We start from the raw sequence: 15,278 nt of genomic DNA on the forward strand, positions 1-15,278 counted from the left end.
TCCAAAGCATAATGAGTACCCATAAAAATTAAAAACCACTGATCCATCAACAAAAAACGATAATTTAAGACTACCTAACATAGTTTAAGTCATCAAAACAAATATTTAAACCAAAGTCATCTAAATCACAAAGCAAGAAAATAAACAATTTTTTAGGATCAAAGGATAGCTAATGAAAAATAACAATCAGTCAAAGTCAGGTGTTTCCATAAGGGCATGGTTCTTTTTTCCCTGGAAGTATGAAATGGTGAAGTTGACATCTGGGGGGCCATGATCATATTCTTCCACACAGTGAGATTCTTGATCTATAAATTCCCGGTACTTTTTGTAGCTGGCTGCTACCTTGGCACTAGCCTTGCATTGCTGGTACTAATGTCCGGAGATTCGACACTTTTAACAAGGTGCATTGCTATTGTCTATCTTCTTAGGTGTGGGGTTCTTATGTGTTTTTTCGACAGTGTTTCCCCTACCACTAGGTGCATAAGTAACATCTCTAAACCGGGTATTTGAATGGCCTCCATGCCAATGGTACCTTCCACGATGACCCTTTTGTCCTCTTCCACGTGGGTTGTTATCCCCACGTGAGTATGGAGCATGATAATATGAATCAACATTTTTAGCCCTCTTTTGTTTGAGGTGTTTTCCTTTGTTATCCTTGCCATAGTTAGCCTCAGGAATTTTCTTCTTCCCGGGGGCTCTAGCATTGTTGTTTGCTAGAACTTCATTGTGCTTTTCAGCCACCCGCAATAAGTTGATCAACTTGCTAAAAGTTGTTATTCTTTTATTATCAACCTCTATGCGGTATTGGTTGGCTAGAATAACAGATGACAAAGGGAAAGTAGACAATGTCTTTTGAATCAAATCTTTATCTGTGAGTTTTATCCCACAAAAATTGAGGTGTGCTTGTAGCTTAAGCATATCTCTTTGGAAATCACCTACCTTCACATAATCAAGAAGCCGGATGTCATTCCATTGTTCATTCAACTGTGGGAGAAGGCAATCCTCAATGCTCCCGAAGCGGCTTGCTAGTGCATCCCACAGTTCTTTAGGACACATTATGTGTTGGTATCCCCAAAGGAGATTAGGGTCAATATGTGCCTTCAAATATCAGAGGGTTTCAGCCTTTTGTTTTTCAATTGCTGGGGCAGCATCTTTGTCGGTAGAGGGGTTGATGGTGTGGGTGCATTCTTTTGCTACAAAAGTGATCTTCACATCAGCCATCCAACGGTGATACTCAAGTCCATCTATGTCCAAATTCTTGTCGGATATATTCCGTCTTGCTCATCTACATAAGGAAAGGTTGAAGGACATTAGTATGACCCATTCTGATATTATACTGCCCAAAACCAAGTTTCTTTATGGATTTGGAAAACCAAGTCTCTTTATGGTTTTTATTGGTGACCCATTGAATACTAAATACTAATAACAGAGAGGAGTTCATAAAAATTTTCAGAATAAAGAGAAAAAAAATTGAAAGAAAATATAGCACACTGATGATAGTACAAAATTTAATATATATATTTATATGATACTTATTAATCAATCACTAAAGAGGCACCACCGTTGTAAAAATATTTTTATACAAAGAGCACACACGTATACAAAACAAACATACACGGTAAACTATATATTACTTGTTATCATTATAAAATTCATTGCAATCATTAAAGAAAACATACAAACTGACAGCGCAACATCAAACGTAAAAATAAATAAATAAAAAACCGTTACATATATATTAATTTGATAGAAATTAATTACTGGAAGGTCATTGAAATAAGAAACGGTAATGGAGACACAAAACAAAAATACATGATCACAATTCACAAATACTATAAGAGACAAATAGATTGATTGACAATAGTAAAATAAAAAGAATTAACTTTCACATGACACATAAAATAAGGCAATCAATAGCAAACTTAGAAGATTGTACAACCACGAAACCAAACGTCGTTCCTAAACTAAAACAGCACAGTCATAAGGACAATAATTCATTTCCCAAACCAAAACAGGACAAACATGAGGACATTAATCCATTCTCTTTCATATAATAATAAAATAAGATAATAGAATAATCATGTAGGCATGCTGAAAGCATATAGGATAATATCATACATACATGGTGCTAGTTCACAGATCACACAAAAAACAGAAGAAAAAAAAAATCAAACAATTTTTTTTTATTTACTCAACCCTATTCAAATAAATCAAACAAATCATATAGTATTCAAACAAAACAAAACAAAACATGATAAAGCATGTGCAATTTGTAATCAACAGATATTGGATCTAATTCTAATTCAATAGGGACCATATTACATATATAATCACTCACACAACAGAACAATAGATAAATAAATCATCAATTTAGCTAGAGTAATATAATAATATAATAAATAAACCAAACAGAGAACAAAACCAACATTTGAATAGTGAACCATTACAACAAGTGGGATATGGCATCAGATCAAGCCAAAAAAATAAAAAAAAATAAAAAATATTATAATATTATATATTACATCTCTCTCTAAATATGAAAAATAGACACACAGAGATCCAGAGAACATGTGATTGATTGAATAGAAGGACAAAACCCCATGTGATCTCAAAAAAAAATTAATAAGTAAATCATATAAGGACAAAACATCAAAGCAAGTATATGTACATATGATTAATTGAATAGAAAGAACAAATCCATCATTCTTTTCATTCATTATCAAAGACAAACAAAAAAATAAATAAATATAGTAATAAAATAATTTCACATCAAGACACTGTAGACACGTTTTGTCAGATACCCTTCATCAAACGTAATATAATAAATAAAATAAAGAGGTGGATTTAGGTGTACCTTTCCGATTTATTGAAAACAGAAAAGAACAAAACAGATGTACCCAAAATCCCAGACTATGATGGAGCTTTCTTCAACCGAGATTTTTTTTTTTTTTTAAGCGGCTTTGATTTGATTGAGGAGTATAAGACAGATCTAAAGAAATTCTTAGCAGCAGGGGTAGTGCTCGTTGTTGATGACGTATTGGAGTAAGAATAAGAAAGAGAGAAAAGAGAGAACTTTTCATTAACCAGAGAAGGGAAAGGAACCCCATTACATAGTTAAGTATCTTATTTATACAAGAGTAAAGGTAAACCCTAGTATACTAATGGACCGCACATCCATGGACCATATGCCTATAAATCCACATTATATAAACGGTCAACTTAAACTATGATTGTTGATCTCGACCATTAAGAATTTTGGTTTTATTGTTATTTTGTTCCCTTGAATATGATATTGGCTATAGTTGAATGTTGTTTATTTTTTGTTTAATTGGTTGTTCCAACTCAATTCCAATGTATTTATTTTGGGTTTAGAAGTACTTGAGCACCATTATTGTGTACTTGATATTTTCTTCCAAATTTGAAATTTTCCGTGGGATGCAATCCACTGGCTCGACTATTAAGAGTCGGTATTTTCAACAAATACGTTGCAAATAAAATCTCATGTATTCCAAATTTTGTGGAAGAACTCACAAAAAATGACATGAGTCAGAAAATTTCCATTTCTCTACTTCATCCATGATACTAACGAACTAGTATATGTTGAAATATGACAACAAGAGAACTATCTTTAGTAATTTATTCAACCTAAAGTAATTGGTTGACATGTGTAGTGAGATTCTCTTTGCCTAATAAGATAAAGAAATTTCTCAAATTAAGCTAAATGTAGCAAAATTGAAAACAGAAAGAACCCCGAAGTAATGAGGGTTAGACATAATGACTCATATGAAGCATGTGAAAAGAGACATATATATATCATGAGACAAAGATGTATTTTTTACTAGTAGTAATGACACCAAAGTACAGGTATCAACTGAATATGGGATGAAGCTAAGATGTAATTCTAGCTCCCATCATAAATGAGAGAGTTGGAAATGCACCTGGTCATAGGTGTTGATATATATAATGTAATGTGTGTATCACAGTAGCAACCAATTTTCACATCAACTTTAATGGCAACAAGAACTTTTCCTGGCCAATTGACTATCTTATTCAGTTGAACTAGATCCAATGTCTACACTTATGGAGTGAAACCACGAGACATAAATTCTCTGAAGCACTTGCGATATATCTGGATGAAATGTAACATATATTCGCTCTAAAGAAATTGAGTTGAATCCGACTTTTGTTACAACATAAGGCCACGCCACTTATTAAATCTCTCAAGACTCAATGTCTAAGCTCTATATGCACTAAGGGATAATCACACCAAAGGGTGTTCATGCATGAACTATTACCTAACTTTTTGTAAACTTATAGTGAGAATGAAGTTGATTGCATCTATAAACTATTTCTAATGAATGTGGAAGGAAGCATATCTTTAGAAAATTAATGTGTCAATCTAGTGAATTGTAAATCACTGGAACTTGAGTTACTGAATTTATATTAACCCTAAGAATGAACTGATTGGGATTGATTCATAAAGACTTTGACATAACCATAAGGCACATTGGTTGTGACACGATGTTCCGTTTTGAAGTACTAACAGGGGAATCACTTCATTTGAGTGTACAAGCCAATGAAATAATATAATGCTTCTAAAGTTACTAGATTTGCACTGCCTCTCCCCATTATGCTTTAGAGTAAGAAAGCACGTCACTCATCTTACAAAGTCTTTCTTTAGTAAAACATGATTGAGACCATCCTGTTTTACTTAGATGCAAATGGTAAATAACTCATTTTTCAAAGAATAAAGTGTTGTTAGTGAACATATATATCCATGCAGAATGCGGACCATTCAAGTGATTTATGGCTTTGGTGGATGATTTGACGCATTGAATCGGTTATTTCTCACAACAAACGATGCGTTCAATTTTTGTAGAATTCCTAGCACATATTACACAATGCAAAGTGCAAAGGTTCACCATCCTTGTTAATGCTAGATAATTTACATCAAAAGGATTTGATGAATATTGCATGTTTAATAGGATCAGTATAGAGCATGTTATACCCAATGGTCTCGCAGAGGCTACCATCAAAGGACACAGATGGTGTCTAAGGAATAGGTTATACGTACCAACCTACCTTTTATTGCTTTGGGGATATTAAATATTACACGTATCTTTACTTAATTCGTTTTAGAAGCCAATATTAGTCAACATTTTCTGTCTACCAGTTGGTAACTGGATTTAAGCCTGACATTTGTGTTCTTACGCATTCTTGGTTGTACTATATATGTGCCATTACGACTCCACATCGTACTATGATGGGTCTTCAAAACTGTTAAGTGATTATGTTGGAAATTAATTTCCAACAATTATCCGCAATTTAAAACTTTTGGCAGGAGATATCTTACCGCTAGATTTGCGGGTTATCACTTTATTGAGACAGTCTCCCGTCATTAGGAGGAGATAAGAAAAAGTATTTTCTAAGGGAACGACAGGAATTGTCGTGGTGTGTTCCCACTGTGTCTCATATTGATTCTTGTACTTCACAAATGTAAATTTGAATTGACAAAGGATAGTCGATTTTCAGAATGTACACTGATGTCGCTAAAGTGATGAGATCACACATACCAACTGCAAACCTACCTGCAAGGTTATAAATCCTCAATAAGGATGTTGCAACTACACTTAGTGGAAGTGTGGTTGAGGCCGTGACTCCATAAAGGAAGTTGGAGAGACCACTTGGTTCGATCAGTCCTCACCTAGAAAGGAAATAGGTGAGGAAGGCACAACTTATTTATATCATCAGAAATCATCTCATAAGATTGTCTCTGAATATGTCCATGAATCAAACTGGAGGACGCTCCAAAGTTTAATGATTCCAGAGAACAACGACATCCCAAGTGGATTATGAGAATGCGCATGAGTCAATGGAAAGATCATGCGAGGATATTGATGATTAACTTCATATACACTTGCTTAAGCAAATAGGGCAAGATGAGATAGAACCAAGCTCCTTGTTTCTTAATGTCAACAAAGAGCATATTTGGCATATACAATCCAGGTAGAACTCGGTTCTTTGAAAAATATACAGGTATTTGGTGTGGTAGTGCTAACCAACCAAGTGTAAAGCCTATTGGACATACATGATTAATTTGTTACAAACCATAATGAGAAGCAAGCAGTCTTAAAGTATATAGACTCGCCTTGTGGCGCGAGGTTTCTCACAAAGCCCTTGAATTGTTCTCTTGTAATGAACCTTATGGCGTTCCGCTACTTAGTTAGTTTGGTAATTTCAAAAGGACTTAAAATGCAGCATATGTATGTGGTTGTTACGTATCTTTGAAAGAATCAAGAGATATCAGATATTTACAAAAGTACTTGATAACCTTTTGTTTCCCAAATCAAGTGACTCTAAACCACAGAGTGCATTTACAGTTAGATATAACGCTCAGCTATAGATTGAAGCAATCAGGCGGATGTGGTATACCCGTCTAAGTGACTATTTGATTTGGAGGGGATAGACAAGTAAGTTATTTTTCCCTGCATATTCACAAGAAAGTTCCTGATTTGGTATTGTAGCTATCTATGTCGATGGTACATACATGATGGGTACTCTTGATGTAATAAGATACCTAAAAGCTATTTGAAATTCGAATTTGAGATGAAAAATCTGGGGAAAGCTTGACCGAATACTGAGCTCGTGGTATATTATCCCACAGTTTGCATTTGTCTAAAATTGTCAGGCAATTTAACAAAGACATGCATCCTGATATCCCAGGAGTAGTCGAGGTTCAAATGTAAGTAAGTGACCATTTCATCCAAAGGAAGATGACAAAGATGTGTTGGGAGATGAAATTCCCATATCTAAGTACAATATATGCATTGTTTTACTTAGTATAATAATGTATTCGATAAAATTTTGCATCCTCGGGGAACTTGTTATCTAGATATATCTCAGCGCCAACGCAACGTCTTTGGAATGGTACAATGAACGTAATCATGTACTTAAAAGTAACCATTGACATAAATTTGTTTTATCCCTGCAAAGATATTAAAAGAAATGCTAATGAAAGTGCAATCAAAAAGTTGTTGATTATGAAGGAACAATAATATCTTCTCCAACGAAAGTAATCAGGGGGAGATACGGTAGACTATTTTCTAGGATATTACCGATATTCAGTTTCGAAAAGTACATGACTAAAGGAACAGTCTGGAACAACTCTAAAAGTAATCAGGGGTAGATGCCGACATCAGGGAGAGGATCCAAGGATATGATGTCGACATTATTTACTTCGAAATGGAAGCTGTGTCCTACTCTTTTTACCTTCAAAGAAATGAAACGCGATATTTTGTTAAGCAACGTAACTTCCAGAATCAACAACAATGTCTTATAAACATTCAAGTCACCAAAGTAAAGTGTGATAAACTTCTTCTGACTGTATTAGGCTAATGAAAATTGTCTGATATCAAGGGGAGCATCTAATATTGTGTTGAACTATTTTCCTTCACCGAGGTTGCTTTTTCCTACAGGGTTTTGTTACTCGGCAAGGTTTTTAATGAGACAACAACAAACACCGGGAATGTAATTTCCCACCTAAGGCTATTGTCTTTCGCACGAGGATTTTCTGCCTTAGGAGTTGTGAAGCAACTAGTCAACTTCAACGGAGCAAAGTGATCATCTGCAACGGATCACCTTTATTTGCATCTGTCACGTTGTACTATTTTCCCTTCGTCAAGGTTTTGTCCCACTGGGTTTTCCCTGTCAAGGTTTTAATGAGGCAACATATTCGAGTATGCTATGTTCTACGTTTTCGTAATATTGTACTCTTTTTATTTAGTTCAGGTTTTGTCCCTTTGGGTTTCCCTGACGAAGTTTTAACGAGGCAATTAACTTAAACCCGTCGATCTTTGAAGATCGTATTGCATGTGATGAACTACAGGTAAAATACGAGATAATATGTGAAGTACTACATGTGAAGAGCTGTACCAAGGTTTTGTCCCACCGGGTTTTTCCTTGTCAAAGTTTTAATGAGGCAATTGATTTCGGCACAAGTCATCAAGAAAGGAAAGAACGACATTTGAAGAACTACATTCGAAGCACTATATGTGAAGCGCTGCATGTTGGACCGCATAAGTGGGAGTGTAGTAGGGCCTACGGCCCATAGATGTGCGACCCAACTAAGGTTTTCCTTTCCATGTATATATATGTTATTGTATCCATGTAACACTACTGATGCTAATCAATAGAAACTTTCTGCCTCTTTGTCAGTAGAGGGTGTGATGGTGTGAGTGCATTCTTTTGCTACAAAAGCGATCTTCACATTAACCATCCAATGGTGATACTAAAGTCCATCTATATCCAACAGTCCAAACTCTTGTCGGATATATTCCGTCTTGCTCATCTACATAAGACAAGGTTACAAGACATTAGTATGACCCATTCCGATACTATATTCCCAAAAACCAAGTTTCTTTATGGATTGGGAAAATCAAGTCTCTTTATGATTTTTATTGGTGCCCCAGTTAACAATCAAATATCAACGGAGTTTTCAAGGTTTACAAAGCAAGCATGCATTTACAAATAAAGCATACGTCAAAAAAATATTTGTGCTACCTCCACGAACCACTCTGAGATCATTACCCTACATGAGGCAGTTCGTGAGTGTATATGGTTAAAGTCTATCATTACACATATTCAAACCACTTGTCCCTCGAATATGTGTAATGATAGACTTTAACCATATGCACTCACGAACTGCCTCATGTAGGGAAATGATCTCAGAGTGGTTCGTGGAGGTAGCCACAAGAGTTTGCTTGGTCGATCGCCAGGATATCCCTGTGTTCCCTATGGTAAATACATAACGAGTTTGAGATCGAGCTTTATGTGGGTCTGAAAGGTACCCAACATCAGCAAAACCAACCAAAACGTTATTTGGGGTTTCAGTGTAGGGGGTTGTCTTAGCCTTCCTCCTTTTGTCCTCATAAGGGTAAAATAAACCCATGTCAGTGGTTCCATTAAGGTATCTAAATACATTCTTTATACCATTCCAATGATGCTGCGTCGGCGCGGAGCTATATCTAGCTAACAAGTTCATGAGAATGAAATGTCTGGTCGAGTACATTGTGCTAAGTACAATAATGCGCTGATTGCACTTAGATAGGGAATTTCATCTCCCAATACCTTTTCTCCATCTTCCTTTGGACGAAATGGATCTTTTTGTACATCTAAACTTCGACCAATCATGGGAGTGCTAGCAGGATGAACCTTGTCCATATTGAATTGCCTGAGTATCTTATGGACATATGCAGACTGGTGGATTAGTATTCCACAGGCTCGGTGTTCTAGCTCAAGTCCTAAACAAAACTGAGTTTTCCCAAGATCTTTTATCTCAAATTCAGATTTTAGGTAGCTTGCGGTTTCTCTTATTTCATCAAGAGTACCTATTATGTTCATATCATCAACATAAACAACTATAATTTCAAATCCAGAACTCGTTTTCTTGATAAATACGCAGGGGCATAACTCATTATTTGTATATCCCTTCCCAATCAAATAATCACTTAGACGGGTATACCACATCCGCCCGGATTGCTTTAATCCATAAAGTGAGCGTTTCAACTTAATCGAAAATGCACTCCGTGGTTTAGAGTTACTTGATTCGGGCAATCAGGCACTTTCATGTATATCTCTGAATCGAGATCCCCGTAGAGATATGCTGTAACCACATCCATAAGCTGCATTTCAAGTCCTTCTGAAACTACCAAACTAAATAGGTAGCGGAAAGTTATGACGTCCATTACAGGAGAATATGTTTCTTCATAATCAATTCCAGGGCGTTGTGAGAAACCTTGCGCCACAAGGCGAGCCTTATATCTTACGACTTCATTCTTCTCATTACACTTTCTGACAAATGCCCATTTATGTCCTACAGGTTTACACCTAGTGGGGTTAGCACTACCGCACAAAATACCTGTCTCTTTGCAGTGAATCTAGTTCTTCCTAGATTGCAACTTCCTATTTAGGCCAATCTGCTCTTCTTTAGCATTCTGTTATAGAGCGTGGTTCGATATCATCGTACTCTATGATTTCTCGAGTAACAATATATGCAAATATATCATCAATGTGCGTGGAGGATCTCTCCATCAACACGTGTGCACTCTCACAATCTATAGAGATTTCTTTGTTCTCTGGAATCATTTCAAACATCGGAGCGTCCTCCAGTATTGATTCATGGACATAACTATAATAAGAGACAACTTCATGAGAAGGATTATCTGCATTAATGATAAATGGATTGGATTGTGCCTTACTCACTCTCTTCTTCCTTGGGTGAGTATCGATCGAACCAGGTGGCCTCCCCTTTTTTCTTTGGTGGGTGCACGACCTCAGATAAAATTCCACCAAGTTTAAGCTCAGCATCTCTATCTAGAGTGCCCTGCCCCGTAGTAGGGATTTCTAACCTTGCAGGCACGTTTGCAGCTGGTATATATGATCTCGTCACTTTGGAGATATCGGTAAATGCATCAGGAATTGAATCTGCTACATTTTGAAGATCGATGATTCGTTTTACTTCACTCTCACACTGTGGAGTACGGGGATCAAGGTGAGACAACGTGGGAACACACCACGACAATTCCTGTCGTTCCCTTAGAAAATCCTTTTTCATATCTCCCCCTAACGACGAGAATGTTGTCTCATCAAAGTGACAATACGGAAATCTAGCAGTAAAAAGATCGGCTGTCAAAGGTTCTAAATAGCGGATAATAGTTGGTGATTCATATCCAACATAAATACCTAATCGTCTTTGTGGACCCATTTTAGTACGTTGTGGGGGCGTAATAGGCACATATACGGCACAACCAAATATGCGTAAGTGTGAAATATCAGTCTCATATCCAGTTACCAACTGGTACGCATAAAATGGTTGGCTAGCAGCGGGTCGAAAACGAATAAGTAGAGCTGCATGCAATATAGCGTATCCCCAGGCAGTAATAGGCAGGTAGGTACCATAACCAGTGCCCTAGCTATCATTTGTAACCTTTTGATAGTAGCTTCTGCGAGACCATTTTGAGTGTGAATATGGGGTACGGGGTGCTCTACGTCTATTCCATTAGACATACAGTAATCATCAAATCCTTTTGATGTGAATTCTCCATCATTATCAAGTCTGATAGACTTGATAGGGTAATCAGGATGGTGAACCCTCGAACTAATAATTTTTGCTAGGAGCTTTGCAAATGCAGCAGTTCTTGTGGACAATAATGCAACGTGTGACCAGCGAGTCGAAGTATCTAACAGAACCATAAAATACCTGAATGGTACGCATTCTGGGTGTATAGGTCCACAAATATCACCTTGTATCCTATGTAAAAATGGGATATTTTGTTTGGTATCTTTAGCATATGATGGTCTCGGTCCTGTTTTTGCTAAAGAACAGGCTTTGCAAAATAAATGATGTGCTTTTGATATAGTCAATCAAGCAGAATGGGAAATATGTTGCGCATCAGCTTCTTGAGAAGGCAACTTTCATGTTGGAGTAACACTCTGACCAGTTAGTAGTTGGTTAATTTGCACCGTAACAGTTTATTGTCTCATTTTATTTTTTCCTCGAAAGAAGGGATGTCCATGTGAGTTCTTTAAAACACAAATCATCATGTCACGACCTTGGTGCCCTAATCGGTCGTGCCAAAGCCTGTATGAGTCACTATTCAACAACTCGTCGTTGGTTACAACATGAGATTCAATATCCCAAATAGTAGTGAGATATAATCCACTAGACTGACTCATTAGTTCCTCTAAGATGCGTTTTCTTCCACATTCATTAGAAGTAACATGTATGTATTCAATTCCATTTTCACTGTGAGTTTCCAAATGATAACCGTTTGCACGAATATCTTTGAAACTTAACAAGGTGCAGTTAGCTCTTGGTGCATATAGAGCTTATGTGGCTTTAATCACTGTGCCATTTGGCAACATGAATTGAGCATTACCTGGCCCAATTATTACTTGTGACGATCCAATCATCGTATTCACAGATGTATTATAAGGGGTCAAGTTAACAAACAATAGTCTATTTCTTAAGATAATATGGGTGGTTCCACTATCAGCCATACATTCAATCTCTCCTCGAGACATTCCTACAAGTAGATAATGTGGTATCGTTACAAAATACGAATAATTTATCTCATGTACTTTGGAGAATTTGAGTCTTACTAGAATGATATATTTTTCATTCTAATATGCATGCTAAACAACAGATTTATCAAAGTAAAAAAAAATCTATTAAACTATCACCAAAATATGATTAATATAATAAATACTCATAGATAATCCATTCATAAGTTTAATCATGACGACATATAAAGTAGTCCAAGCCATCAAGAAAAATTATTTAAACCAAAGTCTACTAAGACGTAAACACTAAAATAAACGTCTGAGATCAAAAGGTAACAAAAAAACAACATTTTCAATCAAAATCCGAGGTATCCAATATGGCATGACTCTTGTTGCCTTGGAAATATGATATAGTGAGGTTAACGTCAAGGGCATTCTCATCTTCTTCCAGATAGTGAGCTTCTTGTTCCACAGACTCTCGATACTTCTTGTAGATGTATGCAACTTTGTTACTAGCCTTGCATTGCTGGTATCAATGTGTAGTAGATCCACACCTATAACAAGGAACGTTTCCAACTTCGTCCTTTTTGATAGGGGGATTTCTTGGAGCTTTCTCGACCTTGGAGATTCCACCACTTGGGCCAGAAGGTACATCTCTGTTCCAAACATTTTAATTTCCACCACGGCCTTGGCCACGCCCATGACCTCTATTGGGTCCCTTGTGTCCTCTTCCATGTGTGTTGCTTTCTCCACGTGCGTATGGAGTACGGGAATGTGAATCATGGGAATGTGAATGATCAGCATGTCCACCCCTTTTACCTTTGGAGTTCTTTCCTCTGTTAACTTTGCCATAATTTGCTTCAGGAACTTTCTTTTTTCCTACAGCCCTGGCATTGTTGTTGACAAGGATTTCGTTATGCCTTTCGGCGACTTGAAGTAAATTAATCAACTTACTAAAAGTTGTTATCCTTTTGTTGTCCACCTCCAATCAATAATGGTTCGCTAGTATCATTGAAGATGTTGGGAAAGTTGACAATGTCTTTTGGATCATTTCGTCATCAGTTAGTTTGGTGCCACAAAAATCCAGACGTGCTTGTAGATGCAGCATGTCTTTTTGAAAATCATTCACTTTGACATAATCCAAGAAGCGTATTTCATTCCATTGGACTTGCAATTGTGGAAGTAAAGAGTTGTGGATATTCCCGAAACGACTTTCGAGAGCATCCCATAATTCCTTTGGTGTTTTCAAATGGTGGTAGCCCCAGGGTCAATATGCCTCTTGAGAAACATGAGGGCATTGGCCTTTTCTTTTCAGTCGCTAGAACAGCATTTACAGCGGTTGAAGGCTTGATGGTGGCAGTGTAGTCTTTCGCCACGAAAGTAGTCTCCACATCAGCTACCCAACGACGATACTCAAGTCCAGTTGAGTCCAAAAGCTCAAATTCAGGTCGAATTGGGTCCATCTACAAAAGACAAGAATAATGGACATTAGTATGACTAATTCCAGTATCATATTTAATGGTCGAAATTAAATTTTAGATACCAAATTTCTTGATGGTTATAGAGGAAAAAAAAGTGATGATCATGACCATTAAATTTTAGATACTGAATTTCTTGAATGTTATTCGTAACTAATTAATTAAGCATATTATAGAGAAAACTAATTAATTAAACGTACACAAGGATAGAATCATGTTAAAAAATAAAAACTAGGCAATCGGGCAATCATCACATACACAGAAGACAAACATGGATTTATTGTGTATATTGTAAGCATATAAAAAAAATAGATATATATCAAATAACCAATCAATTACCATTTACTATATGCATGTGAAGAGAAAAATAAGACTATGGCATAATCAATCATCATGGTCATCAATCAACACATGAACATATACAAATTAGACTTTAACAACCGTAGACGCATGATGGACATAGATAATTAAATATTTTAAGATCATTATATAGGGCAAAATAACACAGTTGAAATTTGTTATGGCATATAAGACAGATTAGCATATAGCAAATAAACGAGTCATGGGATTCATAGCATAGTGGGAAAAACAGACACATGATTTATTTCATCTGAAATCATACAGAACTATACAGTAGATATAAAACTAGATAACTGCTACAGCACTGCAAGGACGACCAAAGTCAGGGAGCCTGTTTTTGGGACGCAATTTGTTACAGATTTTGCAACAAAATTTGTAACGGTGATTTTATAACATTTATAAGCGTTATATTTGTCTAACACTTATATTGTAACAATTTTGTAACATATTTTGTAACATTTCAGTAACCGTTTTAATCTGATGGCTGAATTTTGTTGGCAACCAACGATCAAGATTAAAATTAAAAGTTTAGGTGACGGTTTTTTGACCATTTTCATGCCTAATTAGTCGTCAGTCGGGTCGACTTCCAACCGTTTTCATTGCTCTTAACTATAATCGGGGACGATAACTCTCCGATTGTTGATTCAATTTCGAGAAAAAACGACCAATACCCATTCAATTGGATCGATTAAAAATGAAAAAAAAGCATTGCACGCGATGCACTTTTAGCCCCTATATTGACAGTATAGAAGGGACTCCCTTCGGTCGCCCCGATAATAAGATAATACTTACATGTATCACGCCAATCAAGGTATTAAAAAAATAAAAAATAAGTAAAACTCTGACCACGGAAGACCAGTCATACCCGTACATAGTACATCAAACTAAACAGTCGTTTATTATTATTATTATATATATTTTTATTATTATATATATATTTTTTATTATTATTTTTAATAGAAAACAGGTTAAATAGTATATAATCATGTGAAAAGACATGGTAAACAGTTAGTACATATATACTCATCAGTAGGGCTGAACATGGTATCGGTTAACCGTTGGAAACCGACCGAACCAGACCAATAAGCAAGAAACCGAACCAAACCATTTAGATTTGGATTGGTTTGGTAAAAAAAGTTGAAAAACCGACATTACTGGTTTGGTTTTGGTTTGACCTGAAAACCGAACCAAAAACCATTGGGGAACCGATTAATTTTTAAACTTAATTTCTACCGTCGATTTAAAAGTATTAGACTCTACCCATTAATTTAGAGGATAAATAGAAACCCTAAATCTAATATTTCATTATGATACTCTCCCTCTTTTTCTCTTTGTCCTTCTCTCAGCCGCCTCCCTTCTCCACCCTCAACAACAGCTGCT

Source organism: Papaver somniferum, chromosome 6 (genome assembly GCF_003573695.1).
Source record: "Papaver somniferum cultivar HN1 chromosome 6, ASM357369v1, whole genome shotgun sequence".
Classification (NCBI taxonomy): Eukaryota; Viridiplantae; Streptophyta; class Magnoliopsida; order Ranunculales; family Papaveraceae; genus Papaver; species Papaver somniferum.